The 17,963-nt window shown below is 36.6% G+C and overlaps 1 protein-coding gene across 1 annotated transcript in view; it reads left to right on the top strand.

The window, feature by feature from the left end:
• The first annotated feature begins 779 nt into the window (after nucleotides 1-779).
• LOC106915464 (protocadherin-15) overlaps nucleotides 780-17,963 on the top strand; it is a 159,929-nt gene continuing 142,745 nt past the window's right edge. Inside the window, exon 1 of the mRNA XM_088012834.1 lies at nucleotides 780-1,442. The gene's annotated coding sequence lies outside the window, so the exon portion shown is untranslated. The remainder of the gene's footprint in view (nucleotides 1,443-17,963) is intronic.

Here is a 17,963-nt window from a genome sequence, read left to right as displayed (position 1 = left end):
ACAGAAACGATACTCTCAACAAGCCTATGGTCTTGAATAATACGTGGGAATTGAAGCACATTAATTCAATGAAGATGCAGTTTAAACCTCCAAATGCTTGTAAGCGAGGCTGTTTGTTAAGATTCTCGCTGTTCCCAATGGACAGGAAGGAGCGTTCATTACAAATTATTCATGTTTTATTTGGAACAGCTTTTAACACCTCGCAACAGTTTTCTCTACACGGTTTGACACAAAGGCTGCCTTCTTTCAAATTCATTGTCAAAGTTTAGGCTTGTTTTTCTTCTTTCTTTTAATGATATTGATTATATGTAGAATGGTTGTTTCACCAGTTTGAAGTGAAAACCCAGTTGTTTTTACAATCGTAGTTATGCCTGTCTGGCCATCTGTTCACAACAATTGCAACTGTACTGTCATGACTCTTGGTGGCAATTTAATTTCCATGAATTGGATGGGTGTGACGCTCTGTCCTTGTGTTAAATTCCATTGTCCTCTCTGTGTCTCTTTTTATTTAGCCTTCTAAATGGATGCAGGTGAGTTAATCGGATGAAATAAACCTCCATTTTGGGATTAGTAGTTATTTAACTGTCAGAGGAATTATCTAAAAATTGCTTTGGTGTTTCCAGCAGCTTTTGAAAACAAGACCTCCATCTGTTTCTCTTATGTAGGAGCTGTTCTATTAAATTGGACTATTTTGCAACCATTAGTCGAGACTTAATTAGCACGGCAGCTAATTATACCATATTGATGTAGAGTTTTAGCTCCCTCACCCTCCTTCCCCCATCCTGACGGTGGTTAAGCTGTAGGGAATAATGGCCTAGGCTTTGTTGTTAAGTGACAGGTGAATTATAGCAAACTGCCTCCAGTGGTATTATATCTAAGCTCCGCTCCAGCTGGTGCGGGCAAGCTCGACTAATGGATTTAACTCTGAAATAATTGACAGCTGTCGGTGAAACGCTCTTATTCTTGACCCTCAGAAATTCCTTAGCAGTTCGGTGGGAAAGTTGCGAATTTCGACAGTTAAAAGCGGATTTCGATTACTTTTCGGTGATCACACAGAGACGCTCGGCGAGACATTCTGTCGAAATGTAATCTTTCTCTACACGAGGTGGGCTGAAGCATATCAGGCGGATACGGTGGAAGGAGGGGCAGCGGAGCTTTAACCGGGCTCACCTTTCCTGACCGCTGTAATAAGATTACCTGACGCACACGTCATGACAACAGAGACGGACAGACACTGGGAGCGGGTTACTCCATCCGTGCTATTAGAGACTGTCTACATCAGCCTGGTGGTGGACTGCTACTGAGTCTCCGCGTGTTGGACTGAGGACGCCGGTAGCGGAACGCTGATGAGCTCCTGTGCGGAGGCTGTGGCTGTATCGCCAGCAGTTACTTGTACCACCGTTGCCAGTTTTTTGTTGAGCACACTTCTGAAGTTAAACATGGTAAGACGCCTACTTCTCTCCCCCCCTTCCCCTTTCTTTTTGAGTTGCCGTCGCGGTCTGCAGTAAGCGTTTCACGACACTGTTGAAACGGGCTTTTTAGCCACTGAATAGGTGCTTGTTTCTTCCATCATTACCAGTGCTCGCAGTCTATCTTCGGCTGTGTAATGATGAACTCATTTATCAGGTTTCCCATAAGTCTCTCCCTGGTATATGCCGTTCATTTCTGGAGGCAGGGATATGCAAACACTAACTAAAAGCATGAGCACTCCCTGTGGATTATCTAAAGATGATACAGGCTATTATAATACCGAGAGGAAAGTGTTTGGATCCACACACTGTATGTGATTTTAAATATTGAATGTGCTTTTTCTTTTTTGACAGTTTAAATAAAAAAGGGATTGATGAAGCATCATGCAAAATAACTTATTCTGGAAGCAGTTCGGTGACGGAGAAAAATGTACAGTGAGGCACCTCTAGAAAGTTTTCTATGGGGTGGCCAGATGGTGTCCGCTGATATTGTCGGAGTGGCACACCAATAGCATAAGCCAGGAAAAGAAATGGTAGCTATGGCAAGTTGGCAACATAGCATGTGCAGTCACGTTGGTGAATATCACAATAATGATATGATGAGAATAAATAAACTTAACTGAGCAGTGTTCATGTATTTCTGCTTTGGATTTATTGCAAATACAGACACAAGATCTTGTGTATTCTGTTCAGCTAGCTGTCTCAATAACATGGTTTTATTGGTAAAGTTGTATCTTCCTACATTAATTATTTTAGCAAGGAAAGCGCTTACACGTAGTTCCATAATGACTTTAACCTTAATTCCCTTAAAATGTCTCATTTTCTGGTGCATAAGTAACAAACAACACATGTATGTTCCTGGCATTAGGGCTGGGCAATATAACTGAAAAATGTATCATGATATCTAGCACTTAGGCTACATTGTGAATAGTAGAAAAGAAGAGTGTGAACTGAAGTTAAAGCTTCGTGCAAATTTAAAGGCTGTTTAATGAGGTAAAGACAAGTTTTGACACCTCATGTTCTTCATTAAAATCGATGCTGTTGAACATAATTCCCTTCTATAATGTCATATATTGTTTTATTTTGAAATGATTAGTGATATAACAGACTTCTGGAGGCTTATTTTGAGACACAAGTCTAAAAACAGGGATTTGCTGTTATGAGAGTTTCACTGTAATGAGAATTCTTGGTTTAAAAAAACAACAAATTTTGCATATTTAACATGCTTTTTTGTTTTATAGAGTGATGCACCTGTAGCTAGCTGATATTAATTGATTCGTTAGTCAGAATCCCAGAGAAAACTGGTCACAAGTTTTGACAATAAGTAAAATAACTTGGGTCAGTATGATGTAAAATGCGTTTTGTATGTAGCTTTGAAGCCGTGATTATTTTAAACTATGTCATACATTTTTACTGGAAATTGGATTTTGCCTCATGGACAGTTACTGTAATTATAATAATGAAGACTGTAAATGGCTGACAGTGAAATGTAGAAGAGACCTTATGAATATAATTTAGTCCAACACTATCCTTGCAATGGCATGATGAAAGGTTTTCTGTAAGGATGCTGTTCAGCACATGACTTTTAGACCTTAAAAGGTATAAAAGCAAGAGGAAAGACTATCGAGTGAACCTTGAGCTACTGTTACCTCAGTGTTTCTTTTCAGAAGCACCTTACGAGTTAGGTTAAGCAACAAACACACTTTCATAAAAAATAAAGTAAGATGAAAACTAAAGATTCACTTTTAATTAAGACTGAACTGAGTCGACAGCTTAAACAGCTGAAATATTTGTAAAAGTGTACAGTAAAATATACAATATCTATGCTGTTCATTAACATTTCAATTCAAAAGGATTTGCATGTTTTAATTACCTATAAAGTGTTTCTAAATATCCTCAAGGCAGAGAGTTGTGTATTCTAATGGAGTTTGAATGTAAATTATTTAGATTTCAATTAAGTGCTAGTTTGCGAAATTTGAGAGTAATGTAAATGTGCTTTTGTTGGCTTACAATATTAGTTAAAGTTACCTTAACCATAGCTAAACTGTTGTTACAGAAGTTTTTAGGTCATGCATATTTTTGAATTGCATTTTCCCCAAACAATTATTAAACCACCGCTGCAGTCAAAGGTTCCTACTTGTGTTTGTGTTATTAACACTGCAATGTGTGTAAGATGCTGTATGAGCTGGATGATCAGTTCAGTTCTGGCATACAATCTAAACAAAACCCAACGCATGCATAAATTGTGACAAGATTTAAATCAGGATCTTAAACTTTGCTTTTCTTCTGCATGGCAGTGTTTATTTCTAAGAATATTTTTCAACAAGATTCTCGATTTTCACTTTGTCATTCCTGCAAAGAAAACACTATTACTGCTGATAAGTACTTTAGGAAAGATGACACTAATATAATATCCTTACTGTTATGATGAACTGCAGGCAACTCAAATGTCTTCTGTTTAAGTATTAATAGAGTTCACTGAAAGGATTATGAAATACTCGCATAACTCAAGTGAACCTGAGTGGAATAGATGTTGAATTATCTTTCAACAAAAGAGTGCTTTGTTATACTCATCAATGAAAGATGAGCAAGGACTGTAATGTGTTTGACAGTATAGATGATTGTGAAAAAGAGACAAATCATCTTCTGACACTTGCTGGGCTAAACTTGATGTACACATCTACATCATTTTCAAATATGAGCCATATTTTAAAAGTGCAACACTGCTGCTCGGTATCAAACATTCGCAAGCTGTAGCAGTCATCACTATTGGGGAGTTTACTTGCGTTCAGGTTCTACCACTCTTAAATGTATGCTTCACAATGCAAGTGTGTGTATGTGTGGTCATGAGATTCTAATGATCCAATCTTTATTATTGCTTGAGGGATAAAGCTGGAATGTAAACAATGAAGTTGGGAGTTGCACATCCCTACTACCTCACTTTTATACCAATTGTCCCTAGGTATCACCAGATAAATAATTTGAGAACAAATATAGTGACTTTTGTGGAAATTACGCACACACACACACACACACGCACACACTTGCATCATGAAGAATACGTTTCACTCTGAAGAGGCACTGATCAGATCTTCTTGGCTGGAATGTTTGGCAAATTTTGATTTGCATATACCAAATTTAGCAGAAGACTGAATTCTGAATTTAGTTTTCCTTCCTTTTCTGCCGTGAGAGCTTCTTGGTTATTGCTGTTAGGAGAAGAGGTGACTTCATGCCACATGTGTGAGAGAACAGTTCCCATAATCCTAGGTCTTAACAATTATATTAAAATAACAGCCAGACTATTTTGGAGCTGATGTCTTTACACTATCTTTAATGTAGTTTGTGTGACTTGAAACGGTCTGTGTGAATTACATGGAGCTGTTAATCTTAAGTAGCACTGGTGTCCTTGATCATCATTTAATTATACTCTTTGATACAAGATGTTTTGGTATTGACTATTAATAGAAGCATATATTGCTAATTAATCATAAATTAAACTCTGATGTAAAGCGATTACCATCATCGATTTTTGCTTCAATCTAAGTCTATTTAAAAGAGGAGTGTTGTGTGAAACATTTAAAGAATCCCCAGTAGAAACTTAAGTGGATGACGGTGAACATAGTACAAGTGCTGGTAGATATTTGCACTGCATTGTGTTTCCTTCCAAAGTTGCAATTTGGATCTAGAAATGACATCTCTGTCAGTTGTTGTTCTCACTGACCAGGCTAACTCTCCAAAGCAATAGCTGGGGGGAGGGGAGAATCTGCATTTTTTTAATCATAGCAACTCTTATTCAAACAGAAGTTATACAGTACTTTGGGAAGTAACATTTCAGTGCACTTTTACAGCTATCACAATGTTTCAAATCCACTGCATGCAGATCTAATTGTGAGGTCTTATGGAGAATAGTCAAACATTTCCACTTGGAATTGAGAAGACCTCCCTGTTTGTGTTTTCAGTTTAAAGCTCGGAAAATGTGACTTGGAACAAAATGAAATGCATAATTAAAACTCATCCTTTAATCAAACGTGTAATAAATATCGACTATTCTATTGTTTTGTTACTTTGTGAAACTTTATTGATAAAATAAATAATTTTGGATGAAACGCATCAAGCTGGAAAAAAAATAAGGTTTTGTTTTATTGTTATCTGTTCACTTGTTTTTTTTCTGTAAAGAACACTAATTACTATATGAATGGTTCCAGAGCTGCAGGGTGTCAGTTGTTATGATTGTTGCCTTGCAGCAAGAAGATGGTGGGTTTGAATCACAACTGGAGTTCTTCTGCATGAATTTTGAATCTTCTTTCTCTGCATGCATGGGGTCTATAATAAAAAAAAACAAAAAAAAGATACTCTGGTTTTTCCCACAATTTAACTATGTTTTGTAGTGCATGCCTGTATGATTTTATTTTGTCATGCATGTCTCTTTATCTCTTCCTACGATAGACTGGTAACCTGTCCTGGGCGTGTACGCTGCCTCCTGCCCTATGACCGGCACCCCAATCATTGCAACCCCAAGCATACTTTAGCAAGTCTTGGGAAATATGATTTCCTTTAAGATTTCTCTTGCATTCCTGTGCTTTGCTTGACTTCATTTCCAACATCTCATACATCCTAAAAACAACTAATCTTGAGTCTTCCCCAGTCTGTACCAGCATCCACACTAAAGCATGCTGTTTGTGAGTGCAACATGGTAGCACTTATGTATAGTGTGTCCACTGATTTTTCTGGTGTATCTCAAGCTCACCCTTGAAAACTAGGAATATTTTCACCTTTTGAAAGAAGTAAAGAACCAAGATGAATTATTAAAATGGGATTTCATCAAAAGAAAAATATTTTTTTCCCCAGCACATCCCTGTCATAACGTAATAATCACCCGGAAAACATGATTTCATTCACACGCACAACGGAAACTTTTGGACAGCTTCTCAGTATTATTTGATAAGAGACTCGTGGGTAGTGATGCCTGAAATGATTTGGACCCAAGTGCATAGTGAGAAGCCGAGGAGACGGGCACAACTGCAGTGTGCTTTTTTTCTCTCTTTCTTTTTTCCCCCTCTCCACCTCATTGGTGGTGTTTCACTTTCCACTGATGGTATTTCACACATCAAGAAGATATGCTGTGGGTTGTAAGCTTGCGTTATGATTTACTGCCAACCTCTCTGTTTTCCCATGTGGGGAAGGGCAGATACTGCACAGCAAGACCACCATTATCAGATCAGCAGCTCAGTGTCAGATATCAGAGGTAGTAAACTCTCCATTTCATCTCCACCACCTGTAGAGGAGTGAAATGGATGAAATCCAAATGGTAACTATTTGCAGGGGACTAGTACATCATGCTGCTGTGATAATGAAAATGACAATGTGGTCATAACACCAGAAAGTGACGACACCGTTTGAAAACTTCTATTTTAATCTAATGCAGCAACTTCTTGCTTAGGATATTTTTTTTCCTTTGTTGGTTTAAGTTCTGTTTGCTTCTCTTGTTCTCCTGTTGATGCGTGTCACTTTCACACTACAGTTGTCCCCATACATATTAGTCATAGTTTTCATTCTGTGTGCCAGTACAAATGTAGTATAATAACTAATCAAGTAATGAAGTTAATTTTCTCCTTGATAATGAGATTTAATTAATCGAATGTAAACCAGATTGAGTTTAATGTTCTTGTCACTTTAATCGCTATGTGGGACATGGTATTAAAGGAAACCATCCCAACTAGGCATGGGCCGGTTACCGATTTCAACTTGCACCATGATATGAAAAAGTCAGTTTCAAGACCACTAACCCTGATACGGTTTCTTCTGTGCAAGGTGTTATTTTTGTGTGCGTGTCTAGTCAAAGATAAGGTGTAGGTCAAGTCCCATCGGTCGGATGCAGCTGGACATTACATTAATAAAAAGATGACTGGGGTCGTGCAGTATAACCTGATTTGTTCTAGCCATCATAGCCGTGGGTATGCAGTTAGATGTAAACTTTATCAGTATATCTTGATTGTGTTATTTGCCAAAAATCAAGTATGAACATGCACACAGGAGAAGAAAGAAATCTCAGCATCACACCTCTGATCTAAAAACAGCTTCCAAACTTGGTAAAATTTGGTTACGACTGGAGATTTTGGTGATCAATGACTATGAAGTTCCAGTTAAATTCACCTAATTGATCTTTTAGAAGAGCAGTGGCTCTGACAGCAACTGGCCTTATCAAAGTGTTAAGATCAGCCATCAAAGCATGTTAAAGAAAATGCAAATAACACATTTTACAGCTTCAATCATAACGTTATACCTCGAAACTGAAATTTTTATCTAATCATACTGTCATAATTTCTTACTAGTCCATGCCTAGTCAATTTGTTTTTTTTGTATTTGTTTTAAGCTGATATCAGTGTTTGATCTCTTTGATTAACCTTTAGGAAGTATTGATCTTGAACAAAAGCCGAGTTCTAAAAACAACAGATTCCAGGGGAAATGCATCAAATGTCACAAGCCTGGGTTGAAGAACAAACGGCATTGACTTTGACTCTGGCCCATTATTAGTTTACTCAATATTGAGTGTATGTCTTTACACCAAAAGGAGCTGAGCAATACAAACTAATCGAAAGTTGAGCTGAGGCCATTTGCATTATTTACTTGTTTGTTGTGACTTTATTCAAGCTGAGTGAGTTCCAGCTGTGTTGACTAGAGGCTTGCTGGCATTACATCTATGATTTCTGTCACCACTGCGGAAATTATTTTTGATCAAATGCTTCAAATCTTGTAGCGCACGTCGGAGTCGGCTAAACTTTTTCGAAGGTTTGCGTCACCATTATAGTCAAATGTGACACGGTAATCAACACCGTGCCTTTAACCGTGTTTGTACAACCCAGAGATTATTAATTGCTCAATGCAATTAATTACATGATTGCAGCTTAAGTCAAGTTGACTGGAGATATTTCAAGATGGACACAATAGAAGGCCACCTAGGAATAAAGAGCAAAAGTCAACTCAAAGACATGAGTAAATAAAGGTTTGAATGCTTTTCATCATTTCTACGCTGTTAGCTTTCTAAAACAAAAAAAATCTCATACCCAGAGAAAGTAAATTACTTACAGGGCATTGATACTATAAGCTCATGTTCCCCGATGATGGCACAAAAAGATGTCGATAATTAATTGCAAAATTGTTTAGGCTATTACTAGGCAGCAAACCTTCTACTTTCGATAATCTTAACTGATTGTTGCTAAGCACAGATGTGATGAGTTGTTTGAATAGACACTCAACTCATTTAAAAGCCTTGTGTAGTGAGAATTACAGGCCTTAACCTCTCTCAACTTAAATTCCTTTCTTTCCGTCTCTGTCTCAGATGGCGGGTAGCAAACACAATCCCTAACACAGAGTCTAATGCAGTGTGATGTCTTGGGGCATTTCCTACACTATAAACCTTGTCATTTTGTGAAATTGACTAAATGGCCTTTTGTTCTATCTCTCTTATGCATCATGGAATATCATTTTGGTCTCTAGATGGCCAGACCCCATATTCTTTTCTGCTCTATGAATAGCTAACACACACATACACACCTACAAGTGAGCATGCTCCCACCAGCTGGACAGAGAATTCACTTAGGAAAATGTGTCACATAAACCACCTGAAAAGCAGACAGAAATGTATATATTAATGTTCCAGTGGTGGTGAAGGTGGGAAGTATTTGCTTTCCTGCAAAAAGCAACCTAGAGAGGCCTTCTGCACTGGGTCTTAGTAGAGAAAAGAGATGTATACTAAATGTTCTCCTACTAAACAGAAAATGTATTGGCATCAACAAATGGCAGGTTCTGACCCAGACAGGAAATGCTCTTCTGGGCTGTTGAACATCGACCTTTTTATTTATTAATTTTATTTTGTTTAGATGGCAAACTAATAGTAATATCCTTTATTGTCTCACGGTGGAGAAATTCAGGTGTTAAATCAGCAAATCAAAGCTGAGATGAGAGCATGCATAGTCTAACAAGGTTAAAACGTATCTAAAAATAAGAACGAGAGACTTTCTTACGAAGGCAAATTTACAACACAAGAGAAATGCTATTCTAAAGCTAATGGAAATAACATACTCAGAATCTCAGATTAAAGTTAATTTACAGCTGAGTGGTCATTTAAAAAGAGAAAAATGTACAAGATTACACAGTTAATTACACAAAGTGAAAAATATGTGCAAACAACAGTAATATTGGAAATTAGAAAACTATCAATAAAATGAAGACCTATGGAGTTTGTTGAGAGGGTGGTGGATGAGGGATCATTTAAGTTTTCCTTTTTGAGTGTATGGATATACAAATGTGTCATTAGCATAAACGGGTAGTTTGGGAAACCACCACAAAAAAAAAAAAACCCTACACAATTCTGCAGATTTTTAGTGTTTTAACTAAAAAACGTAACACATGCCCACATTGTATTGGTGCCCAAAGGTATATCAAATAAAACAATGGATCAATAAATACAAATATATTTGAAATATAAGTAAATGCATCAATAGATTGTAAAGTAAGACTGATTGCCATTAGTATGAGGCTAATAATGGGAAGCTTATTTTTATAGTAGCATTTATGTTTGCAGGACTAAAAGTGTACGCAGTGACAGATTAATTTAGCTGCCTTTTTTTGTCACCTTCATAATAATTGCAACAAAAACCAAAAAAAAAAAATCATTAAAACAGAAGATGGCATTTCTAAATCTCAGTTAAAATAAAGAAGAGAGTACATATGAGCTGTTAAGATTAACATGATTTTCAAATTGCAGCATCTGTGAAACGACTGTAGTGTAAATACCTGATGGCATCTTCTGTTGTCTTGGTCTTGTTTGAGCTTGGTTGAACTAAAAGAGAGAGATAAGATTCAACTAACACAATTCTCATTTACTTTTAATTCACATGAAATTCAGATGGGAAGCTTTTTGGAACCTTTTCAGATTCTAAAATAGTCACCGACTTTTCTGGATATTACTCACAAGCTGCACTGACATAATGGACAAATTTTAGTTTTTTTTTTATGTTAAGGAAAGTGTGGACTGCACTGTAGTTTGTCTGACTTACCATTTAAACATGGTTTTAATTCCTGGCAGGTTCTCAGTATTGAAAAAGCTTTACAGTAAAATAAATTGAGTTCTGTGAACATTCAGACCATCCCACAAATCTATATGGCACAATGCAGCTGCCAGATAAAGATTTTTCTTTGAAAAAGATTGCTTGTGTACAGTTGTGCTGACCTTGGAAAGCACTAAAAAAACAAAATATTTTTTTTCATTTCTTTGTAATTGTGACTTTTCTGAAGCACTTTTTTCTTTTTTTTGACACATTTTATTGCTCCCATGTCTGTCTGCCTGTGCTTTTGGAATTACCATGCCTTTATGTGCTAAACCCCCAAGACGAAACCTTGTGACAGTCACGGCTGTGCTGTGATTAAATGGGGTGAAAGTCAGCTTATTGGAGCGACAGATTACTAAAAGTCAAAAGAAATCCGTTGTATTGTATCAGCTGCATGTGTTTAAGACCATGTGGCTAAGTGGCTTCTATTGTGCAGAGCGGCGCGCCTTGTGACATGGACAGGTCATTGTTGATGCTAAGCAGATGCAGATCGGTCATGGACTTGGCTCAGTGAGGGTTTAGGGAATTATGGTGTAGTCATGAGATGACTAAGGCTGCAGGATTAGAGCCTTTTAGATCCGGGTCTGATTTTCCCATCCGAGAAAGTGGGAGATTTAGAGCACTACCAAGTTCTGTTGACATTGGATGCAGTAGCTGAACAAATTGACTTATTCAATGTTTGTTTAACCGTGCCTCTCACCTCGGTACCATATGTATGGGTTTTCTTATGTGTACAGCATATAATCTATAAGTGTTATCTAGATGTTCAGCCTAATCTAATAGGAGTAGCTCGTGCCTTTGTTTTACTAATCTCACAATTGTGTGTTCAGTCTTAACTAGTTGTGATTTTTCTTTTCTGTTTCTCTGACTTAAGTTCAATATTGTGCTTGATTTGTGGGGATTGTCATGGCTCTAATTTCATCGCCCTTTTAACTAATCAATACATAATTCATTTTTTATCATGTAGTCTGACCAACTGATTCAAAGTAAACCATCAAATGAAACGCATTTCCATTTCATGTAATTGAGAACATAATTGACACCTTAGCAAAAACTGTGATTCTACTTTAATTTGGCTTTTGTCTATTCAGTTTTTACACAAACTGCTGTTACATAAGTGATTGAGAAGAGACTTTCCAAACACATTCATGGATACAAGTTAGGATATACCACAAGTAAAAAGAAAGGTGCTGGGACAACTAGCTCTAAGTTAAGCTACAAAATGGTAAAACTAAGTCATATGGATATGTATAAACCTGTTTAGATAAAATGCAACCTTTAGTAATTAAATTTGACAGTCTTACCTAACAAACCATCAAATTTAGGTAACTTAATTTAGTGTCATTATCAAGATGTGGGCATAATTTAAATTTGTCTGATTTTAAGAAATGGAAGCCTAATCAACAGAAGTACTTCAATTCATCATAGAAATGGGTCATATTTAAGCAGTTATCTGTAGATTTTGGCAGGTTGATGATTGAGTAGATGAACAAAAAGCACATGATTGATTGATCTTATGATCTTGAATTAAAAGCCTCTACTTCAGGAAAAAAAAAAAAACCTCAGTGTAACATTTTTTTTATATAGCATACTTCTCAGACAAAATACACAGTGCTTTATTTACAAAGATGGAGCATAAAAATGAAATGCCAAGTACTAATGAATAACAACACCCTAACGATTACAAACTTGATTTGTTTCCAGGCATTGCTTTATAGATTCATAGAGAAGTTTTAATGTTCTGCGGGAACAAGGGGTGTGATGACACATCCAGCTCACAAGATGAGGCGATGCACAATATTAGGATGAGCCAAGAATGTTGTAATCCTTTTCTGAAAGCTTAGAATCCCTTTTTAAGTAAATAGATTAAATATTTTACAAATTCTTTTAAACAATGTGTACTCAATAATTTAATCAATTTCTAACCCTTGTTTTATTCTACGTAATCCTGTGGTGCTAATACACAGCCCTATTGGGTACATACTGTATGAAAGTGGGTACAAACTGGCACTCCTTGTGTGTGGGGTCTTACCATTTCCTTTGGTCATAACTTTCATAGTCAGTATTGGCAGATGTCTTTTTAAAAACAGTTTTTGATCATCATAATTTTACACATTTGTCGCACAGCAAAGAACATCCTAAAATTTGTTTCTCTTTATGCTATTGCAACATGTGTACATTTCTCTGTGAAACGGCAATCCATAAAGGAATGCTCAGGATTTGTCATATTTACACTATTCCAGCCTATGACATAACAGCACTCAGAGCTCTCTCTCTTATTTTTTTTTTTGTTGTTGCTGCAGGCAAAAGTAAAAATAATTGCATAATGGTGTACTTCAATTTCTGCCGGTTTTTGCAGTTCAAGTGACCAACCTTAACTTCCTAGCCTTTTTGCTTTCATTTGCATCATAGAGAAGCTAGTAAAGCACACTTTGACACCGGTTGAAAAGTAATAAAAAATGTTACGTAATCACGCAAACAGAATGAACATGGCATGCATAATGGCTTTTCATTTTTGTGCCAAGTGCACTGAGGTCACTGTTCGCACTCAAGGCCACTCTTGAGTCATGAATGAAGAGAACCTTCACTCAGGACTCACTCATCCCGTAATAGCAATTATATCATCCTGCAGTTGGGAGCACCTGTGGTGTTAGTGACTGAAGACGAACAAGTTGTATTACATTTTAGAGTCATGCAATTGGGATTTATTTAAGCCAATTACCAAACCTTCAGATGCATATGCCATCGATAATAATGATATGAATATTGATTGCACCTGCCATTTTAGCATGCCTTTTTTTTCCTCATGTTTAAGTTGTATTTAAATAGAAACATTTTCCCTGAAGCATAATTTAAATAAGGGCAGCAAAACATGCCACAGTTTTTTTTTTTTAATTTTTTTTTTTTACTTTTATACAAATATAAAATAGGTACACGTGCATCTAAGAAAGAAGTAACAAAAATGTAATTTTCATCAGTATTCACTCAAAAAGTGAAATGTATATATGTTGTAGATTTAACAGATAATGTTTGATGTATTCCATTAGTTTTTCTATTTCAATGACTAATTGTGGGTTTTAACTATTGAAAAAGCAAATATGTAGAATATATTTAGTTTTACTCTGCTTGATTTATCCAGCAAACTAGCCTCGTCTTAAACCCAAATAGAATCTGTGTAGAATTGTCAAGAGGTGGAGAAGACGCCAAAGTTAATCATGCAGACACGTTGAAGGCTATCAAAGGAACATGAGCTTCCCTAACATATCAGCGCTACACACACTGATCACCTTTATGCCGCTTGCACTGATGCAGTAATTAATTCAAACTACTAAGTGCTTCAACTGTACATCACAATAACCTGCACATATTTTTCAGTTGATTGATATTCCTGTTTGAAAAATCTTTAGCTGGTAGCTACTACAAGGCTTTAATCGAGGACAGATGGACATTTTTGTGTATTTTGAAGACATTTCACATCCAAGGGTCTGTCATTTCTGGAAGCTCACGTTTGAGCAGCTTGAAATTGGTGAATTGATGTTTAAGCACAGGGAGGTCCATCCTCCTTGGCGCATTCATTCCCAGTTAGACGTAAATTAGTGACCAGCTCATTCTCCACCTCGCCGTTTCTGTCTTTCTTTTTTTTGGAGTGGGTTGTGCACTTGGTCACATGAAACATGATGGGACTGTTTATGGAGTTTCTTTGGAATTGGTTACTAAACGGGGTTATATATTTTTGAAAATTGAAACTCCAAAACACAAGTTTGGGGTTTTTGTTTCTGGATTGAACCCGCATTTGCATGAGGGTGTTTGCTCATTTGGGTCTTTTGAGAATGCTCCAAGGAGGACGAGGAAAATTGATAAAGACTCCTGGATACGTGGCTAAACATATTCAAGAATTAGGTGGAAGTCCAGTTGCCTTCAATCTAAACCTATTGTAGTAGATATGACCTAGATGAGAATATTCACAGGCCTGTTTCCTGCAATATTGTCATTTTCTGAGAAACGGGTTTTGCAGTTTTATGAGTTGATAAAAATAAATACATCAATCTCTTTAATGTGACTATCCCTTTGAGAACTGAATGACTGAAATAAATTACATTTTCTACATTGTTGTAATGTACCTCTAATTACATTGACATGTCTGTAGGTTTGAGTGGTTGACTCTTCAGAGGAACCTGCCACTGTTAAAGACCACATGCTTTACTTTGTCACTTTATGATTGCAGTAAACTGAAAATATGTTCCTCCCCTTTACAATTTATACCATTAGGCATAAACTGAGATGGGTCAAAGAAGTCATTAAAAATATACAGTTTAGGGGAAGGTTGTATCATTGAATATAAGATGGGGTTTTGGGGGAGAATCTAATGTGTGATGTCTACGTCTCATTTCTTTGTAAACTTTAAGAAGAAAAAAGTTAATTTTCAACAGGCAAAGTGTTAAAAAACCCCCCAAAAAAACGCTGGTTGTAACACCATTAACTTTCTGCTAAACGAGTGCATGATTTGGGACATTTACCGCCATCAATCCAGTCTTTAAAAGTAAGTTTTCAAAAGCCCTGGGCCAGTGGTACAGCACACAAGTTACAGTGTCCGCTCAACCGTCTCTTTGTCTCCGTGACCAAATTGTCTCAGTTAATAGATTGTCTCTCTATCTTTAAACTACAGGTGGGTTGTGGAGATAAACACTGAGGCAGAGAGAGATGAGGCTGTATCAGCAGCGGCTTGTCGGGGAGTTTAGCCTGATCTCTTCTGTTTTTTCCTTTTTTTTATATTTGAATGCAATCTCCCACTGAACGAAAGCCTTCTGAACCCTCACCCGGCACTAATCAATTCCATCATTAGACTATTGATGTCACTAATTACTTTTATGAGTTGATATGGCTCTTCTGTCGCACACATAATGATGAAAAATGGCTGCCTCCATAATGTGCATTGCCATTATTTTTATGGATTTTCTAAACATGAATGCATTTGTCCTGAATGTGATCTTGCCTAAAGAAGCATCACCCTTTTTTTTGTTCTGTTTCTTGTAAGTCACCAAGTCTTGCGTTACGCACCAGAACTAAGGAGACGGAATCATGTAGCTGTGACGGATATGTTGCGCATTTGATTGCAAGTCTACTGCCGACCTGAGATTGTCTTGCAGTTTGAGGTACGTCGTGGAGTTGTGAGATAAGCTGATTTGTTTCTCCTGTCTACTACACCACAATAACATCCTACAGTAACTACACCTTTTTGATTGCCTGCTTTATGTATAGCGCAAACTCTTGATAATGGATGGCTGTTGTGTAGAGGGCAAAGCACGGCTGTCCACACGCTGAAGTGTTTTATAGCACTGAACCTTGAACATTAGGGCCAGTGCTGCGTAACATGCTGCTGTTGCTGCATGAGTAAGAGGGTGAGGAGGATGCAAATTGAAAGCTGCATAAATGCACTTATGCACTATTTCCATTCTCAAGTTGGGCTAAAACTTGTGAGTTGTGGTTGGATTGAATTTTTGTATTTTTTATAAACTGGAAAAAATGAACTCTTAATGCTATTTAGTAAGATGCAAATCTAATATATGGTACTTGTGTAGTACTCTTCATATGACAATTTTAATAGTTACTTCTTTGAGTATTAATGGATTTTTACCCACTGTTTTGGTGCACTATAACTAATATGTGATCTTTAGTTAAAAGTCAAAAGTTTTTATGCTAATTAAAATAACAGAGGCTGATTGTAAATTAATTCAGTTACAACATGTGTTCAGAAATAACACTTACTATTTTCTTCCACAAGAAGTAACTTGTTTTACGCTTTTGTAAAAGCAGCATCCCTAAACATCCTGTTCTGTAAACACACCTTAGGGGGAGAACGTCTCGACATTAGAAAACCAATCGCAACAAAAATGTGTAGCAGCAGGAGCAAGCTGATAAAAGCTTGTTTCTGAAATGTTTGTGCACATATTTTCTGCAGCCATGCATGGAGACAAATTGCTAAAATGTAAACGATTGATGTCTTGTTTATATTTTAGCATTTCATCTCAAGATAGACCTTACCTTTACAAACCAGAGGACATATTCAAAATCTCTCTTGAATGGTTAATCATAAAACATTTACGATTTTTTTTTCATGCCATTCTTTTAGTTTGTTCCATCTCCATCAGTGACCTTTACATCAACCCTTTAATCAACAAAGAAAGTGAGGACCTGAATACATGAATATATTGTACAGTTTTCTTAATTAATTCTACAGAGTTTAATTAATGGAGTTTTTTGAATATTACACAGGAAAGTTTAATTTAGACAAATATTTTTTAATTGATGTTGATCCTTGAAATGTACATTAAATATCTGACTAGTTTTTAAGAAAGAGATCAGTAAAATGCACAGGTTTAAAGAATCAACTTTATCAGAATTTCTTATCAAAGGCTATCTCTGTTTGGTAAATTGAAGCTATCAACAAGTTGTCATTACCTCCCTAATTAAATGATGCGATATTATTTGTTGTTGTTGTCTGGAACAGTGATTTTGCAGCAGTGGCCATGCATCATTACATTTAAAAAAAAAAAAAAGTATATATATATATATATATAAGCACACAATTTACAAAGATCAAACTTCACCACACTTGTAAACACATTCAAACTAAAAAGAAGTTGAACTCTACGTTGTTGACCCAGCTCTTCCAGACCTTTACTAGGCCGTTTAGCTTGGAAGATGTTGTAAAGATGTGCAAGTCAAACATGCATTTCCCCAGAAGGAAACACTCCTACACTATTTCTCTGCTTCCCACATCACTTTTTTCATTGTGATGAAACAAATGGCTGAGTACCTTAAAAAACCTGAACTCGTCTTTTCTTTTTGCTTCTGTTCTCTCTCTTTCAAACAACTGCCTTTGAAATGAAAGGGCACTGCAGAATGCTCACCTTTTTTTTTATATTTATAAAGTAGAGTAATTTTGTGTGAATACTTTAAGATCGATGGCTTCTTCTTGGAACTTAAAAATTCTGCGGCGTTATTAGAAATGGATACATTGTACTCGTAATTCAAGGGATTTGCAACCAAGTAGGACGACTTTCTTGAAATGTACAGAATGTGTATTGAACTTTAAAAACGCAACAGGCTATTTACAACACAGGATATCGGTGCAGAAAAACTGATAAATAAAAAGCAGAAATGTTATTAACGATGAGTAAAAACAGTGCAATGATTGTGCAAATGCCAGCAGGGTTGTAAACACTTTATTAATGTGGAATATAGGTTTCACATTCTCTGCCACAGTCGGCCTCATCACAAGTCAAGAGGACGACTTGAAGCAGAGTACAGACTCCACATTAACAGAGCGCCAACAGATGACGTGAAAAACAGTTTTATTTTCATTATTATTGCACTTGTGTTC

The sequence above is a fragment of the Poecilia mexicana genome, unplaced genomic scaffold (assembly GCF_051168715.1).
Source record: "Poecilia mexicana isolate PSO_F unplaced genomic scaffold, ASM5116871v1 scaffold_15, whole genome shotgun sequence".
NCBI lineage: Eukaryota > Metazoa > Chordata > Actinopteri > Cyprinodontiformes > Poeciliidae > Poecilia > Poecilia mexicana.
The sequence above is the reverse complement of the archived record's forward strand: the minus strand, read 5'-3'. Positions and strand labels throughout refer to the sequence as shown.